This window comes from Eschrichtius robustus, chromosome 13, assembly GCF_028021215.1.
Source record: "Eschrichtius robustus isolate mEscRob2 chromosome 13, mEscRob2.pri, whole genome shotgun sequence".
NCBI classification, from domain to species: domain Eukaryota; kingdom Metazoa; phylum Chordata; class Mammalia; order Artiodactyla; family Eschrichtiidae; genus Eschrichtius; species Eschrichtius robustus.
In genome coordinates, this window is record NC_090836.1 from 76010542 (window position 1) to 76036115 (window position 25574).

Here is a 25574-nt window from a genome sequence, read left to right on the forward strand (position 1 = left end):
CAAAACAAACAAACAAAAAAACTTCAGAAGTAATAGTGACAGAAGGAAAGAGATCACCATCAAGCGTCCTAAGAATAGGAAACGATGGTAGCAAAACTACTGCCATATGAAGGTTTGACAGCTGACTCCAAAATGTCTTTCTTCTTTGTATAAGAATAGCTGGAGGAACTTCCCTGGTGGCGCAGTGGTTAAGAATCCGCCTGCCAATGCCAGGGACACGGGTCCGACCCCTGGTCTGGGAAGACCCCACATGCCACAGAGCACCTAAGCCCATACGCCACAACTACTGAGCCCGCACTCTAGAGTCCACGAGCCACAACTACTGAAGCCCACATGCCTAGAGCCGGTGCTCCGCAACAAGAGAAGCCACCGCAATGAGAGAAGCTCATGCACCGCAACGAAGACCCAATGCAGCCAAAAATAAATACATAAATTAATTAAAAATAAATAAAAATTTTTTAAAAATATCATTCTCTAAAAAAAAAAAAGAATAGCTGGAAACAATATATCCCTATTCATTATAGGAAGAGAGCAAAGACTAGGAAGGAGACATGTGCATACACTTAACACTGGTTCCTTGGAAGCATACAGCACCTGATGAATCACCGCACAAAAAAGGAAACCAAGAAGGAACGCTGGACACACCAAGTGAGACGGACTGAAAGCTCTGCATAACAGACTCTCTTTCTTGGCAGGTCACAGTTATTACTGTCTAGCACAGTGATCACATAACTATTTTTTGAAGGAATTTATTTATCCAAAATCTTAAGTTTTCCACTCAAAGTCTGAGCACTAAAAAAAAGTCAGATACAATGTCACAGGAAGAGCCTGCTAGGACACCTTCCTAAACCTAAAGTTTTATTTCATATACAAATACAGAACCTCCACTTTTTTGGATTAATTCAACATACACTTGCACTTAAAAGCTTAATGTCAAACTTTTGGAGAATTTTCTCCTCTGTTAAAAAAAAATGTATTAATCTGTAAGAAGGATTTTACAAAACTTTATCAGCATTTTGAAATAAATAATAATAAAAGTAACATCTATGTCTAAGGGCTTCTTCTTAGTATTCTACTCCACTTAGTAAAGTTTATCTTACCCTTTAAAAGCAGGGATGGTGGAACCGTTTCAGAAAGAATTAAACTTATATATAACACAGTTATAACAAACTATTTCTCATCTTCAATAGTATGATTCAGCTGACATATTTTCAGCTTAAGTTAAAAGAAAAAGTGCCTTGTGATAAAGTCTCACCACAAGCATATTACAGTTTCTAAAGAGAGACAGGGACTTTCCTGGCAATCCAGTGGTTGGGACTTCGCCTTCCAATGCGGGGGGTGCGGGTTCGGTCCCTGGTCAGGGAGCTAGGATCCCACATGCCTTGGGGCCAAGAAACCAAAACATAAAGCAGAAGCAATATTGTAACAAATTCCATAAAGACTTTTAAAAAATAAAATAAAATAAAGAGAGACAAAACAAGCATTTTACTGGAGTCTGAAGTCAGTGGACTCAAGCTCAAGACCAGACACGAGAGGCTCATTCAAGAGTCGTTAAGAACATCACAGGTAAAAGTCATGTGCCAGAGGCGAGTAACAGAAAGATAAACAGTCCCTGCTCTCAAACTGAACACCTCGTGGAGGTGTCAAACATGTAAACAACAACAAATTATGAATTTTTAAGAGGGCTATGAGAATTTGAGAAAGTAAAGCAAAGACCTAGAAGTTGAGTGGCACAAACTGTACACATAGCAGGAAAAGACAAAGAATCCTAAATACTTAACTAGCCTCTCAGCAACGAGGCTGGCAAAGAATGTTAATCAAAAGATAACAAACTACCGAAATCCTTTAAACCCAGAAATTACAAAGGAAACAATCATAAATGAAGATAAAATCTACAAAAAAAAGATGTTCACTAGAGGATTATTTAACATAAGAGAAAAACTTAAGACCCAAACATCCACTAACAAGGGACTAGCCATGGGATGGAATATCACACTTATTAAAATGATGTTGATGAAAAAAATCTGGTGACAGGAGAAAATAATACAAAGCTTTTTAAAATCACACAATTATACCTACATTATCTCAAGCATGTTAATAGATGTACAAATTTTTTTAAAGTTCAAAAATAAATCAAAATGTTAAAGCTATTTCTCAGAGATGGTGATTGTCTCATTTTTACATTGTTCTATATTTTCCAAAAATTATACAATCAGTATTGTTACATTTTAAATTGATAGAAAAGTTATGTAAGTCACTGTATTCCAGGATTCCCTTTTAAAACCATTAATAACCCCTCTCATCTTTTTCGGTAGAGAATCTCTCTCCCCCAAATTCCACAGAACCCACTCATTTAAACAGGTTAATATCTGTAAATTCCTTGAAACAGTATCTGGCAGGTAGAAAGCAGCTACACCAGTGTTCATTTTATTAAACATTTTAAAATTCCCTTTATCTAAGTCCAAGTAATTAGTGTGTTTTATAGCTGGTCTATTTTTCATGCCAGTTTGACAAAAGAACAATAGGTTTTTGTTTTTCTTTTCTGAGTTCCAGCATCTCTTAAGGGATGACTACTGTCTCCCTCTGAGATTCTTCCTTCAAAGAAAGAGCAGGAGGAAGAAATTCTGTCAAATATCAAATTCTTCAAAGGGAAGACAGGAAATTAGTGAAGGGGGTGGAATTTTAAAATATGGTTAATTGTTAAGACACACCTACAGAAGGGTACTCCTTAACATATTAAAGAGTCTCTCACAAATCAACATTTCATGGGATTAAATGCTATACTTACCCAGATGAAGAAATAAAGAAATCATATACCAAACTCTTAGCTAGGGACAGGACTATATGTAACTATTTAGAAAAAAATGTCTTCATATGTTTTTATGAGCTGCTTGGAGTGCGTGTGGAGTAGTGGTGATGGTGAGGGACAATCCAAGGGAAACTAAGGAACCAAAGAAGGCAAGCAACTGTTCAACATAATAAAGGAGGAAGAAATTTGAACTTGCAAAGTGGAGGAAGACTTGAGGGAGAAATCAAGGAACTTAAGTGGACTGCCTCCCCTAAATAAGTTTTCAGTCAAGTCCACATTGCTCACTTACGCTTTAGTAAAAATGGATTCTTTTATTCAAAGTAATACTGAATTCTGCATCTCAGTTGCACAAGACTGCACGCAGACACAAGAACGGAACAGGGGACATATCTGGCTTATCCACAGATATAAACTTATTCCACTCATGTATTCATTTTTAGTTTTGACAAACTTATACATGCATGAAGTTTGTTTACAGAAACAGGTCTATAAGACTTTTTAAAAACATCAGCAGTTTTTTTAGTCCCCTTATCCCAGTTTCCATTCACAGGCAACAAGGAACAGGTATCTTTCGTTTCAGTACCTAACTCCATTTCTACAAATAATACTTGCAGTGCTCCTGCTTGCTTTTTCAGTTTTAGGTGTTAGATACATAAATCTCTTCAAACACCATTCCTCCTCCCATCCCCAGCACAAGCACAAATGCTTCCCAAAGTACTTTTATTTAGAGGATATAAAGAAACTACAACTCAATAATAAGACAAACAACCTAATGAAAAAGTGGACAAAAGATCTGAACAGACACCATAAGTTACTGGAACCCAAAAGGCTATCCATGGGTAAATGGATAAACAAACTGCGGTATATCCATGCAATGAAATCTTTACCAGCAATAATAAGAATTGAACTATTAATATATGCAGCATGGATGAATTTAAAATAATTATGCTGAATGAAAGCCAGACCAAAAAAGAACACATACCTTATGATTCCATGTATATAGACCTTAGAAAGTTCAAATTAATCGATAATGACAGAAAGCAGATTAGTGGTTCCTTTCCCTTGAGCTAGTCAGAGTTCTCAGAGAAGACACTTCAACTCTGGCCAGCATCCTGAGAGCAAAGTGAGGGAAGGTGGCTGCGGATCTTAACAAATACTGTAAACTCTCACTCACTCTCATTTTAGCAAACTTTGACAGGGAGCAGGTGTCAAATGCCACTGATATGCCACTTCTTTAATGGAAATCTTAGATAAATAGATTTATTGAAAAGCTAAACTGTCTTCATGAATGAAACAGCATATCATCGATGAAACACCAAATGATAAATTAAAGGCAAAATCAGATGGTAAACCTAAAAAGTAAATTCAACAGTTGATAATTTGGGACAAGGTGGAGGGAGAAGAAGACCTACTGTGAACATACTGTTTTAAAAGTCAAAACTTCCAAGAGAGACAAGTTAATAAAATTCTCTGATTTTGTATTTTGTACTTTTGTGGGAGGTAACAAAGAAACCAAATGATTTACCCATGGTCACTTGGCTTTTTAGTGGCAACGATAAAACTCAAATTTAAATCTGAAGAGCTCTTAAGACAACATCACAGAGTTAAAAACCCAAATCAGAAGTTTTAGGTCTAGTCACACATAGTAATACCATGAAGATACACAGGCTCAAGGACCTACTGTACAGCACAGGGAACTATACTCAATATTTTCTAATAACCTATAAGGGGAAAGAATCTGAAATCCAATCATATATACACCTGAATCACTGAGCTTTACACCTGAAACTAACACGACATTGTAAATCAACTATACTTCAAAAAAATACAGATATACAGTCTCTGAGAAAGGTGGGCATTCCTTCCTGGCAAAAGGAACGATGTGGCAAGAGCATCCAGAGGCAAAAGAGAATCAGGTAAGTTCCAGTGTTCAATATATATATTAAAGAAGTGGAGTTTAAGCTTAAAGGCAGGTGAATTTAAATTGTATCCTAAATCCACTCTTCATGTAAAAAAGGGCTGATTGGTGTTTGTTTTTCTGATACCCGACATGCAGAGGGTCTGATGCTGGAGGATATCCTTTTCCTGGACTTCGCCATCATCTCTTTCCCATTTCACTGACTGACCTTCCTTGTTTTCAGGTCCCTATATTTGCCCTTTAACTCAACAGTTCTCCACCACAGTACTAGTTGTCAAGAGTGTGCAAAGTACCTGAAGTCTGTGATTCACTTTTTAAACAAACAAACAATGGTAGGTAAAGCATCACTCACTTGATTTGGGGCGTAAGTAGAGAAGAAAAGGACAGACTTATAGCAAAGGAACTGAAAATTTCACGTAACTCTAAGTATAAGCAAGGCAGCATGGAGTATATGCCGATGCCATCCATGTCTGTCCCAATAGGAAACATCAAAGTCTAGTAGGAAAAGATCATACTCCAACCCATTTCACTGTTGCTGATTCCACTGGTGTCTGCCTTCACAGCTTTCTTTGTATTTGTTTCACTCCTAAAACCATTCTACACTCCTCTTTTGATCAACGATTAATTCCTTCTATAATACCTTACCAAGAGTTAGGTCTATAAAACGTAAAAGGGTTGGGAGAACACTCAAGATCAGTACACCTGTACAGTTTCAGCGGTGCTGAACACTGGAAAGTGAATAATCTATGGAGAGCAACTTTTTTCAAGCATTTAAAACTACAACAGCTTATGTGCCAAATCTATATAAATCATTAATTGCTTAAATGTTTGAAATTATGACTCCACGTACTACATGAGCATTCAACAGAAATGATAAAGTCAGGTACAGGCTTTCCTGCCTTGACCTAAGGAAGGCAGTTAGAAGAATAACCACATTGCTATGCTTTAAACTTTAACAGAGACTAAATATCTACACATCTTCCTGATGCCCACAGTGATCATGCACCAAGTCATGGGCCAATAGTTCACTCTCAATGCATGAAGAAGAACTCTCTCAGAAAATCAGAACCTGCAGCAAAAAGACATTTAAAAACTTAGCTCCAAGAGTACTCCTATCGATAAACAGTAACTACAAGGGTATCATACTGTAAATTTTAGACCATAATATATGCTTCAAATTATGGCATTTTACATCATGCAATATGCTAATGGATTACAGATACAACAAGCACATCTTAAGAACATCAATGCTGATGAAAGGAAAAGATGTCATGAGCTAAAAGAAAAGTGAAACTGGTCATTTTAAGACATAAATTGTAGCTACTGTAATTTGTCTAAAATGGACAAATTACTACACTGCAGTTAAGAAATGGAAATGACTTCCTACGGAGAAGCTAAATTCTATTGTCCCAGCAACAGTCTATGAAATGCGGCTGCCCTTCAGAAGTAAAACAGGTTGTCCTATGAATCCATCTGAGCAAAGCTAAAATTTCAAAGGTAAAAAGTCTTTAGAAATTCTCCAAGAAAAGTTCCTCCACTTTATTCACTTTACCTTCACGCGAGTTACACAATGTCTAAGTCCTAACTCAATCCGCCAGAAAAATACTGATTGAACGTTTATGGGATAAAACCCTATATATCCTCAAGAACTCATGTTCTTATCTGAATGAAATTACTAAGACAAAAAGGATATATAATAGATGGGAACTGTATAACCCAGACTACAAATGTACAGCAATTCAGACAAGGAAGTTAATGAGTGATGACTGCGAAAGGTAGATGAATGCTGAGTTTTGAAGGATGGGAACATTTAGACAGACAAGATCAAGGGTCCCATCAAGTGAGAGGAAAATCATAATGAAGTCACAGCAAAAGGAATGAGAAGAGTGTACGCAGGAGACTGCCAGACATGACTGTCCCGCAGTGGGGAGTCAGCAGTATAGTACTGCAGCTCTGCTCTCAACTCCAGAAACATGATTCACATTGCGAACAGCACCCCCCGGAGGTGTGCAAAGTGGTGATCCTGGTTAAGTAATACAGAAAAGCAACAAGTGGGTGCTCCACTAAAAGGGATTCTGTGAAACAAGGGAGCTTTTAAAACACTAAACACATTTAGATAGATTCAGTCCGTATTACCATAGCAAAATATGGGAGAAGTCCCAAATGGGAAACTGCATAAACCAGCCTATCTCGGATTTGGGTTTTGCCCCTCTCCCTCCATAAAACCCCTATTAATATTTCTTAGAATCTGTGTTCTAAAATGCACTTTAGAATACTGAGCTATTTTATAAAAGGCCTTCAGAGTCAAGCTGCATCTTGATAAAGAGAAAAATGAGGAACCACTGAGCGTTTTAGTCAAGAAATGACAGCAGCAAAACTACTTAAAAACAAGAAAATTCTGGCACAAATATCAAAGGTAGATTAGAGCAGCAGATCTGAGAATTCTGAGAGTAAAAGATTGCTTAGAATCCTTCTGGGAGCAAACCAACTCACTGAGTTAATACAATGAACAATAAATCCACATTGTTAATAATCAAGTTATTTAAAAAGCATCTTTTAAACAGACAAATCCTTTTTATGATCTACTTTTCAGAACACACAACTTTTAGTCCTAAATCTGTTAAGTCTTTATAATAGTCACACCAGCTTACAGTTAGGGAGTATCATCTCAGATTTCACAATGTAAGCAAGCACTGGTCCATTCAAAACTATCCTTATTTTTTCCTCCAGAGGCCGAAGTGACAAAAATATTAATACAAATCCACGTATCCTGGATTTTGAGACACCACATTGTTGGAAGTTATTGTACTTAGAAATACCAAATAATACTCCTACCAAAGAGGTAACTAAAAACACTGCATACTGTTTAGAATAATTAACACAGTTATTTAGGAAAATTTTAATGAAAAATAGCTTTAAAAGAATATGGTGAAAGGTTAACCCATAGTTTATCTGGATCTCTCTGCCAGAAATCTTTATGAGCTTAGATTTCCACAACCATTAGTAAATTATAACCCATGATTCCTAAATATATTCTAAAGCGCAGCGAACAAGCCTAAGGTTTTGTAACAAATGATCAAAAAAGTGTTCAGCAGTCTTGAGATGGACCTGCTTTGAAATTAATTTCATTATAAAATGTACTTTAAAAACAGATGCAGGCTACTTACTATAGTGTCATAAATGAAGCAAAAACAATTGCATTTTAAATCTGGTCTTAAATAGAAGGTAATCCATATAGAGTAGATAAAATGGTTAAAGTCAGATCAGTTTACATCAAATGGCTCTTACAGTAGACTGCTGAACTATATAATCTGTTCTTTAACATTAAGTAAAACAGCAGTAACTTCTGTTTTCATGCACAGAATGGTAAATTATCAATTAGTCTTATTAATACTCTTGAAAGATCATTAAGGACTAACCTGCTGTTTTTGAAGGAACAGCTACTTGTTAACTGAAATTAATAAGGACCACTACTTATCCACCAATTTATGTCCTTTTAGTTTGAAGGAACATCCAAAGTCTTTCCTTCTAACATAAAATAAGAGCTAGACTAAAGCATATCATATGTATATAAATATACAGTACTGTACTGACACAGCATGCATTATTTTTACATAAGCCCCCATGTTCAAGTCATTTGGAAATGGCAGACACTGGGGCATGAAAACAAACAGAGAAGAACATTTTCCATCTAGGACTTTTACAGTGCTTAATAAGTAACTCAATAACCGTAGATGAATCTTCTGAAAGAAGACAGTGCACACAGATAAAAAAATATTTTCAATTTACCAGTCTTACAATCGTCACAAAAACCACCAAGTCCACAAATCAAACTTGGCTACAATAGTCAAAACTACTTGAAAGCACTATGTTCATAGTCAAATAAATCAATGATGTCTTTCTAATTTATAAAGGCATCTCTACTACGTAATATAATTTTAAGCGAAATGCAAACTCAACGTGAGTGTTTCTCAAAATGCTGACTACTGGGCCCCACTCACATCTGCTGAATCAGATTTGCAGGGGCAATGCCAAGGAGTCTGCACTTTCAGTAACTCCCCCAGGTGACCCTCCTGCACACTTTCTGCAGAACCACCACCTTCCCTGTGAGCTTTATAGCAAGGTTTTGGATATTGAGAACTAAAATCTCATTTGGGACCTTTTAAAACTAAATTTCATTAAATACCGAATTAATATTTCAAAAAGACTTAGGTAACAAGCTGTGGCAGAAAAAAACCAAATACATGAAAAAATGACAGCAGAAATTAAAAAAAGAAACTTTTAGTACAGGCCACTTTATTTTTAACTCAAGATTTAAGACACCCCTAATCATTTCAAGGACTAACAAGTCTTTGTAAACATAATTCCTAACTTAAAAATAATCCTATCCACAATATTAAAAATATAGAATTTCAAATATGTTCAAATTCATTTACTCAGCTGTTAAGCAATCAGGGTATGAACTGCTTATATTATACCAAATACAAGCAATGATTAAATTTATAAGTTAAACCCAAACAAATCTGTTTATATTCCACTATTAAATTTACTGTGGTCAGAACCTGATTTTCATAAACATGTAACTTTCACAAACTTACACAGACATGTATAATGGAAAGAGCAATGAAGCAAAAACTAGAAGGCATCCAGTTCTGGCTAATCTAGCTGCTGGCTATATTATATGACCTTAGGGCCTAGAGAAATCATTTTACCTACCTAAAAAGCAAGAAAGGTACAGCTATCTACTAATTTCACAGATTTATTGTGAGACTCAAAAGGGATACTATGTAATACACTCTGAAATACTGTAAAGCATTTTATAAATCAAAGGCATTATCATTAAGAGTAAAATTTGAGAGACACTGTCTTTAGGTGTCTGCTGTAAAACAGACTATTACAGAAACAACAAACATAAAAACTGACCTTTCAGATTCAACTAGATATTGTACATTATTGTATATATCCTATAAATTATAAATATAAAACATAAGAATTTAATACAGTCATTTGTCTTATGCCCCTATTTATAATAGATCTATTTCTTGTGTAAAAATAGAAATTAGATGCACCATGAATCGATAACTCAAAACTGGTCACTAAGTATATTATTCTACTTTCACATGCTGGACAATTTCCATAATAAAAAATTTTAACAAGACAACAATGTATACGTGTGTGTGTATAAAATATCTGTAAAAGCTAAAAACCAAATCTTTTAAAGTTTTTTTTTTTGAAAATTATCCCCATACCTATTGTATCATTTTCCTTCAATGTTACCTCAGATTCTATACATTCCAAAATAAGCTGCTCTCACGTATCCTTCTATATATATCATGACACCTATCAGAAAATAACTATTCCTCTCCAGTGGAGTGAATACTCTTAGCCAAGCTGCAAAAACTTAATTTTCTGCTTCCTGATCCTTACTCCTTTAATTTTCTCACTCATTACAAAATTCCAGAAGTAAAAAGTGAAATGACCAGTTTCAACTGCATGTATGTGTAAAAACATAAGGAAAATAAAAAAGGGGGCCAATACACTTTTTTGTTAGTATTGCAAAAGACCATCAATAGCTGCAGTTGGCCATTCCTCTTAAAACCTGTTGACCTATACAACTCAATTCACATGGTAAGAGAATGCTGAACCCAAAATGAAGTTAACATATCTGTCAGACAAAGGAAATTGGTAAATTTAACCCCCAAATCAAGGATTCTATCAAGATACGCGTAACGATGTATAATTACTCTGCATACATCAACCTAACTGCTCAAATGATGTCCTTTAACCTGGGGCCATATTCCAGACTGAAAAGCATAAACTACCTTTCATCACAAGCAGATTTTTTAACTTAATAAAACTATCTGTAGCTCAATAGCTTATGCTTTACAGTAGTCTATGAAGAAACTACAAGTGGTGGATTAAAAATTAAATGCAGATAGAAATGGTAACGATCTTGTGGTTTGCAATTAAAACTATATTTAGTAATATCCACACATTTATTTATTCATTACTTGAAAGCTGAATCCTTTTTTCTTTATGTTACATCTGCAGTCACAATCATCAGAAGATATCCTGTGTCTAAAGACATAGTGTATCTCAAGTTTTTGATTTGTGAGGGAGGGGGACAGGAGGGACCAAGTGGTCAGGGAAGGAAATCGCACCTATTTAGCTATCACTACAGCACTTGTTTTCTAAGCATTAAAAACTCCATTCATTTTTATATAAGATATTGATACATTTGAGAAGAGCCATGCACAGAAACCACTTTTTCCAATATGGTCTTCAATAACTTTGAGGGAAAGTACTCCTGCTGGAAGTCCTCATTTGTATTATTTAAAAACAATTAATTGTAAAATTTGCAGTCAAACCATAAAAGGCAAGCTGTTGGAAAATGAAAAACAAAAAAAAATTACTATACCTTATTCAAACAAGGTTAATAATTTTGCATGTTTACTTTGGAATCTCTTTATAGTACAGAAGCTAAAAAAATTTATAAAACCACTATCTTGGTGGTGGGTACCCTTATTTGGTGGCAACGGCTAGTTTTAAATATCTATTTACGATGAAGCTATTACTTTCCTTATTTCTTTTCCTAAGTAGATCCAAACTATCATTGCCCCTATTATTTTATCATAAGCACAAATCAAATCTAGTTTCTCACTTCATCTCAGAGTTCTACACTAAATCCCAAGCTTCAGTGAAGAAACCATGATTTCCCATACAATTGCAGAAAACACCCCTAAGAGTGAGGAATTGCAGAATACAGGAAAATGAAGACAATTTCACCTTACATATCTAAATGGGGATGCCAGTAATGACAACTGCAACAAAAATCAAGAGGGTGTTCTCTGAATTTTCACCATTTTAATAAAAGAAAATGCTGAAATTTTAAATTAAAGGTGGCGCTCTGTCCTCAACTCACCCGATTGTGACTCACTTTTGCAGACTATATGGTAGGAAATAACTTACTTTTCAAAGATCTTTGCAGTTACACCCAAGCCAAAATCAGGACAGAGATCCACCCTTAATTACAGCAATTCATGCAAAGCACAGAAACTAAAACGGCCCCCTGAAATCATGGGGCCCATTTCATATACTAGTTCTCAAAGTCTCCCTTTAAGGAATATGTTCCTATTTACTTCAAATTTGAACTCACCAGGACAAAAAAGAAAAAAAGAGGGGGAGGGGGACCCAGATGAAACGCTCAAGTACAAAAAGCAGATTCTCCTCCAATCCCTCTAATTCCCCCAATCCGCCTCTGCCACACACAAGGACAGGGAGTCTGGAGAAGGCTGGCAGCAGGACAAGCGGTGAAGGCCCTTCATTCACTCACGTGGGCCACTATCCAAAGGGTTACACACCCTCTGCCCGAGGAGAGCCTCATACAAAGCAGATCCTTACAAGTACTTTTATTATAAAATACACCCACGCTGAACAAGAGCTTTATTTTAAAATAAGACTGTCCTCAGGTGGGGGGAGGCGAAACACAACAAAGGCTTCCATGTTGAAAGGCAGACAGTCCAGATATCAGCATATACCTACACGCGTATGAAAAAAAATCCATATAACTAATTTATCATGAACAGCAATCGATACCAACAGGAGCCATTAGATTATTAATAAACCCAGAAAAGTAGCATGCATAGCGGCCAAAGGTGGCTGCCTGCTGCGCTCTAACCCCAGGAAAGGCAAAATTACGCCTGCAGAGGAGGGTCGAGCCCTCCGCAGGTTTAAAGACCCCCTGAGCACCTCTTGCCCTCCCCTCCGCGCCAAGCACCGCTGCACCGCACAGGATTCGAGCACTCCCAGCGCTGCGAGTCCGGCAGAAAACTGGTGAATGAAATGCGCACAGACACCAACCTGGCCAGTGACCGCGACGCAGAACCAGGGGTCGCTAACTAGCTAAGCCACAGGATTCTCCAGCAGGATGGAATAAAGGGAGCACACACCCCCACCCCCGCAACTGGAATGCGGCTCTTACTGACCCTTCCAAAAAGGGGGTGGAGGACGCAGGATTTTTTCTTTCTCTCTTTCTTTTAAACTAAGTCTAAGAACGCGAATCGGAGGCAACCGAGAACATCCTGGGAGGCCAGACCACAGACGCTGGGATAAAGGCGAGACGGTTCTCCAACTCCCGGGGAATCACCGTCCGGTGTGACATGCATCAATCAACTAGCCCCAGCCGGGGGCCGACCCCGGCCCCGCTCTCCGCCCGCGGAGCGCCAGTGGGGCTGAAGCCGGGGATTAGAGGGGTGACCCTCCCGGGGCGCGGGGAAAAAGTGCCGGGCACCGTTGCCCTCAAGGTCACCAGGCGCTGGAGCGGGGGAGGCCGGCCGCAGGATGGGCTATGGCGCGGCGGAGGCGGCTCGGAGAACTGAAGAGCTGGGGGGTTAGACGCGAAGTCCCACCGAGCCCCGTCCCTGGAGCCCTGCGCGGGGACTCCCGGCCGGACCCGGCGCTGAGGCGCACGCCGAGGAAGCCGCTCACCTTTACGATCTGCCGGGGCGGGCGCGGCGGGAGACAACCTGCGAGGGGGCGCCGGAACGCCCCCGCCAACTTCTCCCGAATCCGCGCAGTCCACGGAGCACCCAGCTGTCAGGAGCCCCGCCGCGACGCCCCCACCTCCGTGTTCCGCCCGGCCTCCCCCGCAGGTGACCTGTCCCGCCGCCCCCGCCGCGGACGGGCGGCGGCCGCCACTCACCTCACTCAGCAGCAGGAACCATTTTCCGAAGGGGAAAGGAAGGGGAGGCTGCAGGAGGGTCGGGGGAGGGGGCGGTAAGGACAGCGGGAAACGCAGAGAACGGGGGCTCGGTCCTCAGCCCGTCCGCAGGCGGCTCGCAGGACTCGGGGCGCCACGCGGAGGTTCGGCTGCACCTCGAGGATGAGGTGGCCACGGAGCCGAGAGGTTCGGCGTCCACCAGCCGGGGCTCCCTACTCACGCTGCACTGCGAGGAGGCGGCGGCGGCGGCGGCGGCGGCGGCGGCGGAGGAGGAGGCGGCGCCCGGCCGGCCCCCGCCCAGAGCCCGGCTGCCGCCGAGTGGCCGCCCGCGTCCCCGCAGGACCCGCCTCCTGAGCTCCGCAGAGCCGCACACAGGGCGCGCCGCGCTCAGCACGGGCAGCTCCGCCGGCCTCACGCCGCCGTCCGCAAAGCCAGCGGCGGGCGGGGTGCAGCCCCCTCCGTGAGCACCGCAGCACGACCCGCTCGGGGCGGGGCCCGCGGCCCCCGGAGAGCGGACAGCGGAGCACGAGGAGGCTGCGCGAAGCTTCGGGCAGGGGCCCCGCTTGCACCGGGTGGCCCGCAAGATTGCCGGGGGAGGCAAAGGGAGGTGAACACTCACCCGTTCCGGTCTGGCGCTCCCTTCTCTCCACACCCTCTCGCCTCCCGCTCCACGCTGGCGGCGCAGCTGCTGCCACTGCCGCTGCCGCTGCCGCCGCCGCCGCCGCCGCCGCCGAAGCTCGCGCTGCCGCCGCCGCCGCCTTGGCTAGGCGCGGTCACGTGACGCGGCCCGCGGGGAGCCTGGGGGCGGGCAGGCGCGCGCGCGCGGGAGGAAGCGCGACTCGGACGGAGACTGGGAGCTGAGCGGAGCGGAGAGGGCGTTTAAGGGGAGGACCCGGAGAGCGCGCCCCCGGCTGGCGAGCGCGCGCCCGGCGATTAGCACTTGCCGCGCGGTGGGGAAAGGGTGGCCGGAGTGAGGGGCGGGGGACTCGCGCCTCCACGCGCCCCTCCCTCTCTTCCTCCGTTGAGCGCCTCGGCCGGCCGCTGCCCCCGCCCCCTCCCGTTCGCCCCTTTCCTCCTGTCGCTGCCAGCGATTGGCTGAAAGGCTCTGACGTCCGTGTTTCCATGACGTATCGGGGCGGGGGGAGGAGGGGGTGGGTCGGGCAAGCGGGGCGGTGACTCCGTCAGTCACAGCTGCTGTTTCGGAGCGGGTCCGGGCGGCTCCCGCAACTGTGGAAGCAGGAGAGCGATGTCTGCCGCAGGCGGACTTGGGCGCCCTTTACCTGGGGTCCCGCCCGAGGCAACCCCGGGCCTGCGCTCCTCCGAGCCCGGGAGCCGGGCTGGCGGGCGGGCTAGGGCGAGCCCTCCAGGCGAGGACAGGTTAACGCAGACCCCCGCGTCCGCGGACATTTGAGCGGCTCCTCGCCACGTCTCTGCTCCACTCCGTACCGGACTCGGTTCCTGTCCCGGGCCGTGACGCACGCGCCGGACGACAAAAGTGCCGCCTAGCTCGCTCCCTCCTTGGGGGAGGACAGCCCCCACCCCCACGGGCGAGGGGCGCCCCATCTCTGTTTCTGCCGGTCGGGCCCGTAGACTCCGGGGATACCCGCTGCAGCGCCCAAAGAGTTAACGCAGGCGTTCGGCCGGTGCCAACAGGCCCATCAGGATCTGCGCTCAGAATCCCCGTGTCTTCCTTTGGGGTTTGCTTTTTCTACCTATGCTAAGCCTTTGGCTCTTCAGTTCACTTGTAGCATCTCAGGGGGGAGGGATTGAGATGCTGAAAGGTAACATGCTGTGCCACAACCTTCAAGAGATTTTGCAAGTTAATAAAAAAGAAACCACCGTAGTGACATCTTCAGAAATAAAATGGGTTTTCTTTCCTACACACACATACACACGTGTTCAAAGATTTGTGTCTTACCTAAGACATCGTGCTCCATCTTCGTCTAATCGCCTCTGTTTGAACTGTGGCCGCTGCTTTAGAGACCTTGTCCGTGTTATTTTCAATACCACTTAATCAGAACAAAAAGATAAATTCTGCAGAGGCTCCTCCTTTCTCTTAACTCCAGGACTGGAAAAATTAATGTCTGTAACGTCTTCCTAAAAGCAAACAGTCGATGCGAAGGACTTTATTATGTATGTTCACTCTGGTAGTATTTACATTAAAATAGTTTTGAAGGATTTAAAAACTAAATATGTGAAAAGTTTAAAAAGCAAAAAAACCCGTTAACCCTTTTGAAAAAAAATTTTTATCACTTTACGTATCTTACCAGGTCAAACAGTACCAACCTTTTGAGCTGTGCCCTTGACATGCAAAACAAGCACTGGGCAGGATGACCCCGTTTCTTCCTCTCTTTAATCACTGTTGAGAAATTGGTTGGTGGGTACAACAGCCCTTCCTGACACTATTTCAAAACTTCTTAACAGAAGAACAGATTAACTTTTCAAAACGGCTTAGAGACATTTAAGAATCATTGGCTTTTGTCCAACTTTTCCTCCAAGGAAGTCGCAATAGAAAATTGAATTATGTATTCTACTTTAATCAAGAATTTGACATTAAAGTAATACATGATTCATTGCTATAGTGCACTAGCTAAATGGATAATAGATTAAACTAGAATCTGTTCACTTTGCGGGTTTGTTGCAGTTCCAAATAATAAAGGGTATGCTCGTACAGTGTTGTGGTCATGAAAAATTACTCAGCATCTTCATTTTAGAACGATTTCAATAGAGTTTTCATTTATGGAGATTATATACATATATATCCCAGAACATATTTATATGCATTTTAATGAAATGTGAGTCACATACAATAGTATATTTTTACTGTCATAGCCAAGATGATTGTACTGTGTAGTTTGGTTTTTATATTTTCATTCTTCAAATAGAAAGCAATATATAACTGTACACATCATATATAGAAAATTCATCTTTTTCTCCCAAAGGTTTAGCACTGAAACCTTCTTAATGGCATATTTTTCATTGTAAAAATCAAGAAAATATTTGATTACTTAATTAGCATTTCCTAAGAAAATGGAACTACTTAAATTCAAGAATGCCACTGTATATGATATAACCGTATTCTTTTAATCTTAGACCTCACTTATTCTATGGATTTAATTGATCCATAGATATATTGGTGCATAATAAGAGCAATATAATGCAATTTATTGTTGAAATACTTAATCTTCTAAACCACTTTTAATATGCTTTAAATATATTTTTTTAGTTACAATGAAAATTTTATAAAGGTATTTAAATCTGATGGCAAGTTACTATTTGGGATGTTAACATTGCTTGAAGACAGGCTGTATATTCAAAATAATGTATTTTGCAAACTGTTAAAGTATGTTTCATTTAGTGGCATAAATCTCAACTATTGACATCTTTTCTAATAAGTTGATCAATTCAATATGAACTAATCTTGTATAACTTATGGAGAGAGTTTTCTAAAATCCTCAATGTAGTTAAGTGTAAAGGGAAACATTAGGATCTTTATTCCCTCAAGAATTCTGTCACATTCATCTATCGAGGGGACAAAATAAAGGCATACCAACAGCAGCATATTTTTAAAACCATATCATTTCCCAAAGTACACTTTTATACGTATGTGAATGTGTCAGTGCTAATCATTGCAGAATACTAAAGAGAACTGACGGGTGTAGGGAGGCAGAAGAGGAAAAATATTCAACGCTTCATAAAAAGTAGTTGTGTATGTTCTCAAATTTCCATTAACCTGGATCATCAGAGAGAGATATGAAGTGAAACATTACTTAGCTGAAAGCCGCAGAGAACTGTTATCTATTAGTAACAAACTAATTACATTTGCTGAATTAAATGAAGTACGATTACAGGTAAGCCTAGAATAAGAATTTTCAAGTCACATAATGGAAAATTTTTATAGGTGAAAAATGTGAAACGGTTAAATGTCATAATTTGATGGGAATTATTTAACATACTGTACCCTTCAGTATAAGGCATTTTTTTCCTACCCCGTATGTAGTATCTAGGTCATAGGGTGTGGCCCTAAATCTAAATTCCAGAGACTCAAAAAAAAATGGAAAGCTCTTACTTAAATGTTGTTGAGGAAGATTTCCTAAATGAGGATTTGGACTTGACTGGTGCCACGAAATATATAGGAGATTTAAATTAATGCAAAAGAAGATGGGCAATAGAAATGCCAGGAAATGTACCTGAGAATTAGCAAGTTTACCACATCCATTTTCCTATCCTTTGTTTATCTATGAAACATAGATTTACTACCTTTGTTATCTTTCACCTCCATACATAACTCATTTATTTTCCCATTAATAATGGTGAGTTATGGTGTATCATAGGGTTGTTGTGAAGTTTTGGTGAAATGTTTATATTAAGCTCTTAACAGAAAAATTGGTGTGTACTAAATGCTCGGGAGCTGTTGTCATTATTTTTCATAAGCATGTATTCTTTATCCTTTATTACAAAGTAAATGTGCTGCAAACAAGAATATACATTTTTACTTGACTTACTTTATTTTAATGAATAGGGGCTTATTCTCACATTAGAAGTTCAGAGGTAGGTGATAGTATGATTGATTCAGTTGCTGAACACAGAATCAAGGATCCAGGCTAACAGCTTTCTGCTCCACCCACCCTGGTGTGCGCTTCAGTATCTTTTTATGCCCCAAACAGGAAAATCAGAAGGATTTTTCTCACATTTGTGGTGCATCTTATGTTTTTTAGATTATTTAGTGCTTATAGTTTTATATAATTTTTCATTATTGCCCTCCTTTCCTTTGAAACCCCTCCTTTGTTCTCAAGATATTAGAATGTGCCGAAGAATCACCTGTGTGAGCTTAGCGATGCAGATTCTTGGGGCCATAGTGGCAGAGCTTCTGACTCCGGCTGTTTGGAGTGGAGCCAGAGGGTAGACATTTTTGATAGTTCCTTTAGGTGACTTTGATGCACTTCACAGTCTCTGTTTCCCTCCTTTGTCCTGACATTCTCTTGTTGTGTTCTTCATTAGTTCTTCTTTCTCTTTCCCTGGCTATTTCCGATATTAAGTTCTTATACTTGAGCATTTCCTTCTATCCTAACTTTCATAAAGTTCACCCATTTTCATGACTTCAGCCCCTTGAGGGTAAGGATAATGTTACTCATTAATTTATTCATTAATCATTTGTTGATCTTGACAATTATCCTCTCAGTTTACTAAGGAAGGAAAACATGGAAGATGCCTAATATTTAGGAGGCATTAGCATCCAGGTAGTAATTCATCTATTCTTTTATACAAAGAAACTTTCATTAAACATTTATTACATGCCAGACCTAATAAGATCTGGCACATAATAGGTGATTAAAATAAAATTAGTTTGAAATGAATAAACAAATGAACTATCACCTCTCCAATGATAAATTCTTAATTTTTATCCACTGCCTTTTCTTTTATTCTGGTGACCCCAGGGAACCCCTTCAGGGTCATTTTTTTTCTTCCAGGTAGAAATAAAGTTGAGCCTTGAACGACACAGGGGTTGGGCCACCCACCTCCCAGCAGTTGAAAATCTGCCTATAACTTTACAGTCAGAACCCTCAGAATGGGAGAAAATATTTGCAAACGAAGCAACTGACAAAGGATTAATCTCCAAAATATACAAGCAGCTCATGCAGCTCAATATCGAAAAAACAAAGAGCCCAATCCAAAAATGGGCAGAAGACCTAAATAGACATTTCTCCAAAGAAGATATACAGATGGCCAACAAACACATGAAAGGATGCTCAACATCACTAATCATTAGAGAAATGCAAATCAAAACTACAATGAGGTATCACTTCACACCAGTCAGAATGGCCATCATCAAAAAATCTACAAACAATAAATGCTGGAGAGGGTGTGGACAAAAGGGAACCCTCTTGCACTGTTGGTGGGAATGTAAATTGATACAGCCACTATGGAGAACAGTAGGGAGGTTCCTTAAAAAACTAAAAATAGAATTACCATATGACCCAGCAATCCCACTACTGGGCATATACCCTGAGAAAACCATAATTCAAAAAGAGTCATGTACCACTATGTTCATTGCAGCACTATTTACAATTGCCAGGACAGGGAAGCAACCTAAGTGTCCATCGACAGATGAATGGATAAAGAAGATGTGGCACATATATACAATTGAATATTACTCAGCCATAAAAGGAAACGAAATTGAGTTATTTGCAGTGAGGTGGATGCACCTAGAGACTGTCGTACAGAGTGAAGTAAGTCAGAAAGAGAAAAACAAATACCATATGCTAACACATATATATGGAACCCCCCCCCCCAAAAAAAAAGGTTCTGAAGAACCTAGGGGCAGGACAGGAATAAAAACACAGACGTAGAGAATGGACTTGAGGACACAGGGAGGGGGAAGGGTAAGCTGGGACGAAGTGAGAGAGTGGCATGGACATATATACACTGCCAAATGTAAAATAGATAGCTAGTGGGAAGCAGCCGCATGGCACAGGGAGATCAGCTCCGTGCTTGGTGTCCACCTAGAGCGGTGGGATAGGAAGGGTGAGAGGGAGAAGCATGAGGGAGAAGAAATGGGAATATATGTATATGTATAGCTGATTCACTTTGTTATACAGCAGAAACTAACACACCATTGTAAAGCAATTATACTCCGATAAAGATGTTAAAAAAAAACCAAAAAAACTTTACAGTCAGCCCTCCCTCTGCACCAGAGGTTCTGAATCCTCGGATTCAACCAATTGCAAATGGTATAGTACTATAGTATGTATTTACTGAAAAAAATCCACATGTAAGTGGACCCAAACCTGTGTTTTTCAAGGGTCAGCTGTGTTGGGAAAAAAAAAGCCAATTTGGGCTTCCCTGGTGGCGCAGTGGTTAAGAATCTGCCTGCCAATGCAGGCGACACGGGTTCGAGCCCTGGTCTGGGAAGATCCCACATGCCGCGGAGCAACTAGGCCCGTGAGCCACAACTACTGAGCCTGCGCATCTGGAGCCTGTGCTCTGGAACAGGAGAGGCCGCGACGGTAAGAGGCCCGCGCACCGCGATGAAGAGTGGCTCCCGCTCGCCGCAACTGGAGAAAGCCCTCGCACAGAAACGAACACCCAACACAAACAAAACAAAACAAAACAAAACAAAACAAAAAAGCCAATTTACCAGTCATCAAAGGCCAGGTCACTGAAAGTCAATTTTTTGACTTATATGTTTTTGATGGCAGAGAAGAAGGGGTCAAGGGAGGAAAGCTGAAAATGCTGGGGAGTGTGCAGATCAGAATAAGGTAGGATCTAAAACAGAGGGGATTCACCTTGAAAAGAAAAAGGAACATCTCTTTCTCTGATGCAGAAGAAAAAGGCAAAAAAAAAAAAAAGTGTCAAAAAGGTAAAAATTGAAGTTTAGAGGAAAGAGGACATAGGCACACAAATGTCATCTTAATATTCCTTATATAATAATAGGTGCTTATGGTCATCAGCCAGAATTGAGTAAGGCTAAGTAAGGAGCAGAATGGGCTGATTAAAGAAACTAAAGGATGAGCAAAGGATAAAATGTTATCCAAGGCCCAGGCAAATTTAGAGTACAATTTTATAGCAATATAGGTTTGCACGATATTCTCTGGTGACTCAGAGTTGGGGTTTCCCATTGTGGTTACAGTTGTTAAGAGTTCAAGAGAGTCTGGTGCAGTTCTTCTCAGTGGGGTTTGTCATGCACACTGATAATTGGACTGTATTAGTCTGCTAGGGCTGCCATAATAACACACCACAGGCTGGGTGGCTTAAGGAACTGAAGTTTATTTTCTTACAATTCTACAGGCTAGAAGTCCAAGATCTGACTATTTGCTTTGCCGTTCTCTTTTGGAATCTATGGCCTCCAGGTCCTCACTCTTTGCCAGTAACTGTGCCGGTCACTACTCTTTTCAGTAGCTCTTTGAACTCCAGTAACCATGTCCTCATAATCTTCTGCTTGCCTCCCCTATTTCTGACCCAATGATTAGACTTACTTCTCACATCTATTTATACTCACTTCTGCTTACTTGTTGTTTAGTTTCTGACCTCACTGGTTCATCTTGAACTTTAATTATGCCTGTTTCTTAAAAAAATGTCCTGATGGCTGATTCCCTTGCCTTGTCAAGATTCTCACCTCCTCTGCATTTCTGGTTTTCCCCGTTCCAAATTCTAGACCCTTTTTAATGCTCTGCTACTGTCACACACAATCCCCACATTGAGTTAAGTGTGTCTGGCCACTGTCATTTCATTTCTTATTTTAGTCACCTAAATTTTTAAGTTTAATTTTTTAAATATTTCTTAAATTCCTTGTTTCAGTGTAAGCTATTGAAGCCACTTCACCATTGAACAAAGAGTATATCACAGCAAAATTACTTTTCCAAGTAATAGTGCCTTGTTTATAGGACTACAAGAACACTTCTACACTAAATAATCTACCAAAAAGGATGAAAATTTTATCATTTTGGTTTGGTTGTGTTAAATTCTCTTTGAGCTATCATTATTCTACTGGTATCATAGCATGCGCATATGGTCTTCTATATTCCTGGGGACGATTTCTGAGGTAGTCCTATTCTAACTAAAGATCTCTTTAATCATACCCTGACATAACCAGTGTAAAAGGTTGTATAATTTGTCCAAAGTAGTTCTTGCTGTAGGGCATAAAAGGAAGTAAAGCATACAGTGTCTGGACCTAGGGAATATATACATCTAGTAGCCTCGACAAGTCATGAAATATCAAGAAAAATAATTCCAAAGAAATACATAAATATGTGACAGTATAGTACACATTGTGTAAATTCGTGCCAAGAGAACTAAGATTCTTTGGAAAGATTATCATGCGAAAGATGAATCTTAAACTTGGCTTTGAGGGGGAGGCAATATGACACTTAGAAAGAGCCTGAGCTTTGATGGAAGGCAGGCCTGGATTTGAATCCCAGTTTTGAAGTTTGCCAGCTGTGTGGCTTTGAACAAGTGCCTTAACTGCTCTGATTCTTTAGTTCTCCCCTATGTAAATGGAGACAGTCTTCTAGTGTGGCTGTGAGGATAAAATTAGGTCATGTAGTTTTTCCTAGTAGATACTAAGTGAATAGGTATTTATATTCTTCTTTTAAGAATATTTATTTATTTATTTATTTATTTATTTATTTATTTAGGCCGTGCCGGGTCTTAGTTGTGGCACACGGGACCTTCATCGCGGCATGCTGACTCTGTTGCGGCATGCATGCGGGATCTAGTTCCCTGACTAAGGATCGAACCCAGGCCCCCTGTACTGGGAGCGCAGAGTCTTACCCACTGGACCACCAGGGAAGTCCCGGTATTTATATTCTTCAACTCCCACTTAATCTGCCTCATTTTATATTGTCTTCATATTTTCTACTGTATATGAAAATAATACAATTTGCTGGAAAATGTAGAAAATATAGTTAAACTATACAGCTTCAAAAGGATTTCTTAAATTTTATGATCTATATTCATCATTAAAAAGGAGATTTTAAAAGTTTAATGAATTTTGAAATAGTAAAGTACTTGAGACTTAGGTTCTGTGTGACTTATATACTAGTTAAACTAGTAACTCAGATAATTTTTTGATCCCACAGGCTTCCTCTATGTCTAGAAGATTGCCAGCATTTGTTATGTTAAGGTCAAATCAATGGCTATACAGTCATGACAAGATTACTAGTAAGTGTTTCTGAGTAATGATTAAGCAGGACAGCGTACGGTCTTCCCTGAAAACAAAGACAAGCAATTCTTTAAGAAAGCTTGAAATGACCACTGAACTATGAACCAGAGCCCAAATAATGAAAACCAAGCTCCCTCCTCAACAAGAAATGTTATCCCAGCAGTGCAGCTGTGAGCTAATTAAACAGCCTAGATCGCTGTGCTGAACTTTAGGACTGCAGTTACAGAATTAATTCAGAGGACATGTTATTAAAGTCTTGGGTTTATCAGAAGAAGGCAGCCTCTTTTTTTGAGCAGCATTTAAAAAATTAACATACTGGATAAGCAGCTTATTATAGATGGAGCCTATGAGATCCTCCATATAGATGCAAAAACCAAGCAATGAATTTCTACCCAAAATAATGAGGCTATTGCACTCTGACAGTAAAATCCAAAAATAGTGCTTTAGATACCCAGAGAGCATGTTCAAAAATAAATTTTTATTCTATTATTATTTATTTATTAATTATTATTTATTTTATTATTTTTTTTAAGATTCTAAAAGACATTTTGATGACCACTAATACATTAGAATCTAATAACTAGATATATATCCAAAATATGTAGCAATTCTCAACTTAGCATAAATCAGTAATAAATGGAATGTGTAAGGCAAGGATAATTTAAATTAATGTGTAGTATAAGACTTTCCCTCTTAATTAATCTTAATAACTGGGCTTTAAAATTTATATCTAGAAATATAAATAGTAAATAAAAATTATACTTTATCAGTAAATTCTGAAAACTGTCCTTATTTAAGTTATTATACATGGACAGTAAGGGTAGAAGTAAGATACTGAGATAGTTAATGATGAAACTTTTTGGAGGCCATAAAGTGTTACCATTTCAGGCACCTTGATGTAGTGACCCAGAAAGACACAGAGCAAGAGAGTGAATCCTTTACAACCCTATCCACCCATCTTCTAAAATGGAGAGGGCAGCACTTATCCTACATTTCTTCCAGTGCTGTACAAAAATAAAACAATAGCTTTTGAAGAGTTGAGTAGTTTTGGTACTTATGTTGTAACAGGTAAAAATCATTCTGAAAAAAACAACACGAGCCTAGGTAGACACTTCATGTTGACAAACAGATAAACCTCACATACAGTATATACTCCTATTTATAACTTTAACAGATGTGTAAAGATTTAAGTAAAGCAATGCGGCAATGCGAGGGAAATTTTCTATATAGCTTTTAAAAGTTATTTTTAGTTTTCATTTTGAAAATTTTAAACATTTTGTTAAGTATAGAAAATAATATCATAGATATCTATGTGCCATACCTACTTTCAAACTGGGAAGGCACAGAAAATCTGATGGTAATTTTGTTAACAGGGTTGACTTTTTTTAAAGGCAGGTACACGTATCTGTTCTCACTGTTCCATACGGACTTACTCCTCCATCTAGAAAATCCTAGGAGTGCCATATTTTGGTTAAGTAGTTGATTTCCTCTCTAAATCCTCCAAACACCTTCCTAAATAATTCTAAGTAGGAGTGAAATACTTTTGCAAGGACTGGTCTTTCAAAGCTAATTAAACAACAACAAAAAGAAAGTTTATTAGCTTGGTAGATTTCCCAGCAGTCTTAACTTTTTTGAGCTAAGACACAGAATTTTACAAATATCCTCTCTAGCCCATCAAAGTCAGACACTCCCTTGATAAGACCATGGTAAGCTCCTGCCCAACCATTACTGGAACTGTTTGACTTAAATACCTTGTCACATTTAGGATGTAGCTTGAAAAAAGGCTCTGAGGCAAAGATTAGATGACTTGATAAAATGAGATATTAGCAATTTTTTTCCTGGAGGGGATAGCTTTAGGAATAAGAGATTACAGAGGAAGTGAATTATTCAGAAGATATCTAGTTTTACTCTTAGGAAATGAATTGGATAGATTTTAGATGGTATGTTAAGAAATTTTGGAAGGAGAGGTTCAGAAAGCAAGATGAGGTTACATAGGAAATCTGTTCAAAAAGAGTTTGTGATCACCAAGGCAAAGATGATCAGGCCGTGGATTAAAGGAGATGTTGAGAATAAGAAGATAAATTTAGACAAAATAGCTGTCTTCAAATATTAGGGCTATTATCTGGAAAAGGGAATAGACCCATGCAGAGGTAATTTTTTGCTTAACAGAAACAATCTCTCATGCTCATTCAAAACTGAGTACCTAGCTATATTTCAGGTCCTGTAATAGTACTATAGGTACTGGAGATACAAGACTCACAATCTAATGGGAAAAACAAAGAAGAAAACAATTCTAATTCAGTGTGATAAGTAAGTGCCAGGTATGCATGTGCGCTATGGGAGCTTCACAGGGAGAAACAATACCTCAGCTGAATTTTCAAAAATTAGCTTGGCCATAAGATGGTAGAGGAGCAGATTTTTCAGGTAGAAGGAACCACACATACAAAGATAGGGAGGTGTGCAGAAA

The 25574-nt window shown here is 39.8% G+C and overlaps 1 protein-coding gene across 2 annotated transcripts in view; it reads right to left on the reverse strand.

The window, feature by feature from the left end:
• The window catches only part of ATP2B1 (ATPase plasma membrane Ca2+ transporting 1), a 128784-nt gene extending 114597 nt beyond the window's left edge, over window positions 1–14187 (reverse strand). The window contains exon 1 of one of the 2 annotated variants that reach the window (XM_068562111.1): window positions 14066–14187. The gene's annotated coding sequence lies outside the window, so the exon portion shown is untranslated. Of the gene's footprint in view, window positions 1–13428; window positions 13659–14065 lie in introns of those variants that run through there. The other variant, XM_068562112.1, reaches the window with a different exon arrangement.
• Window positions 14188–25574: the final 11387 nt, after the last annotated feature.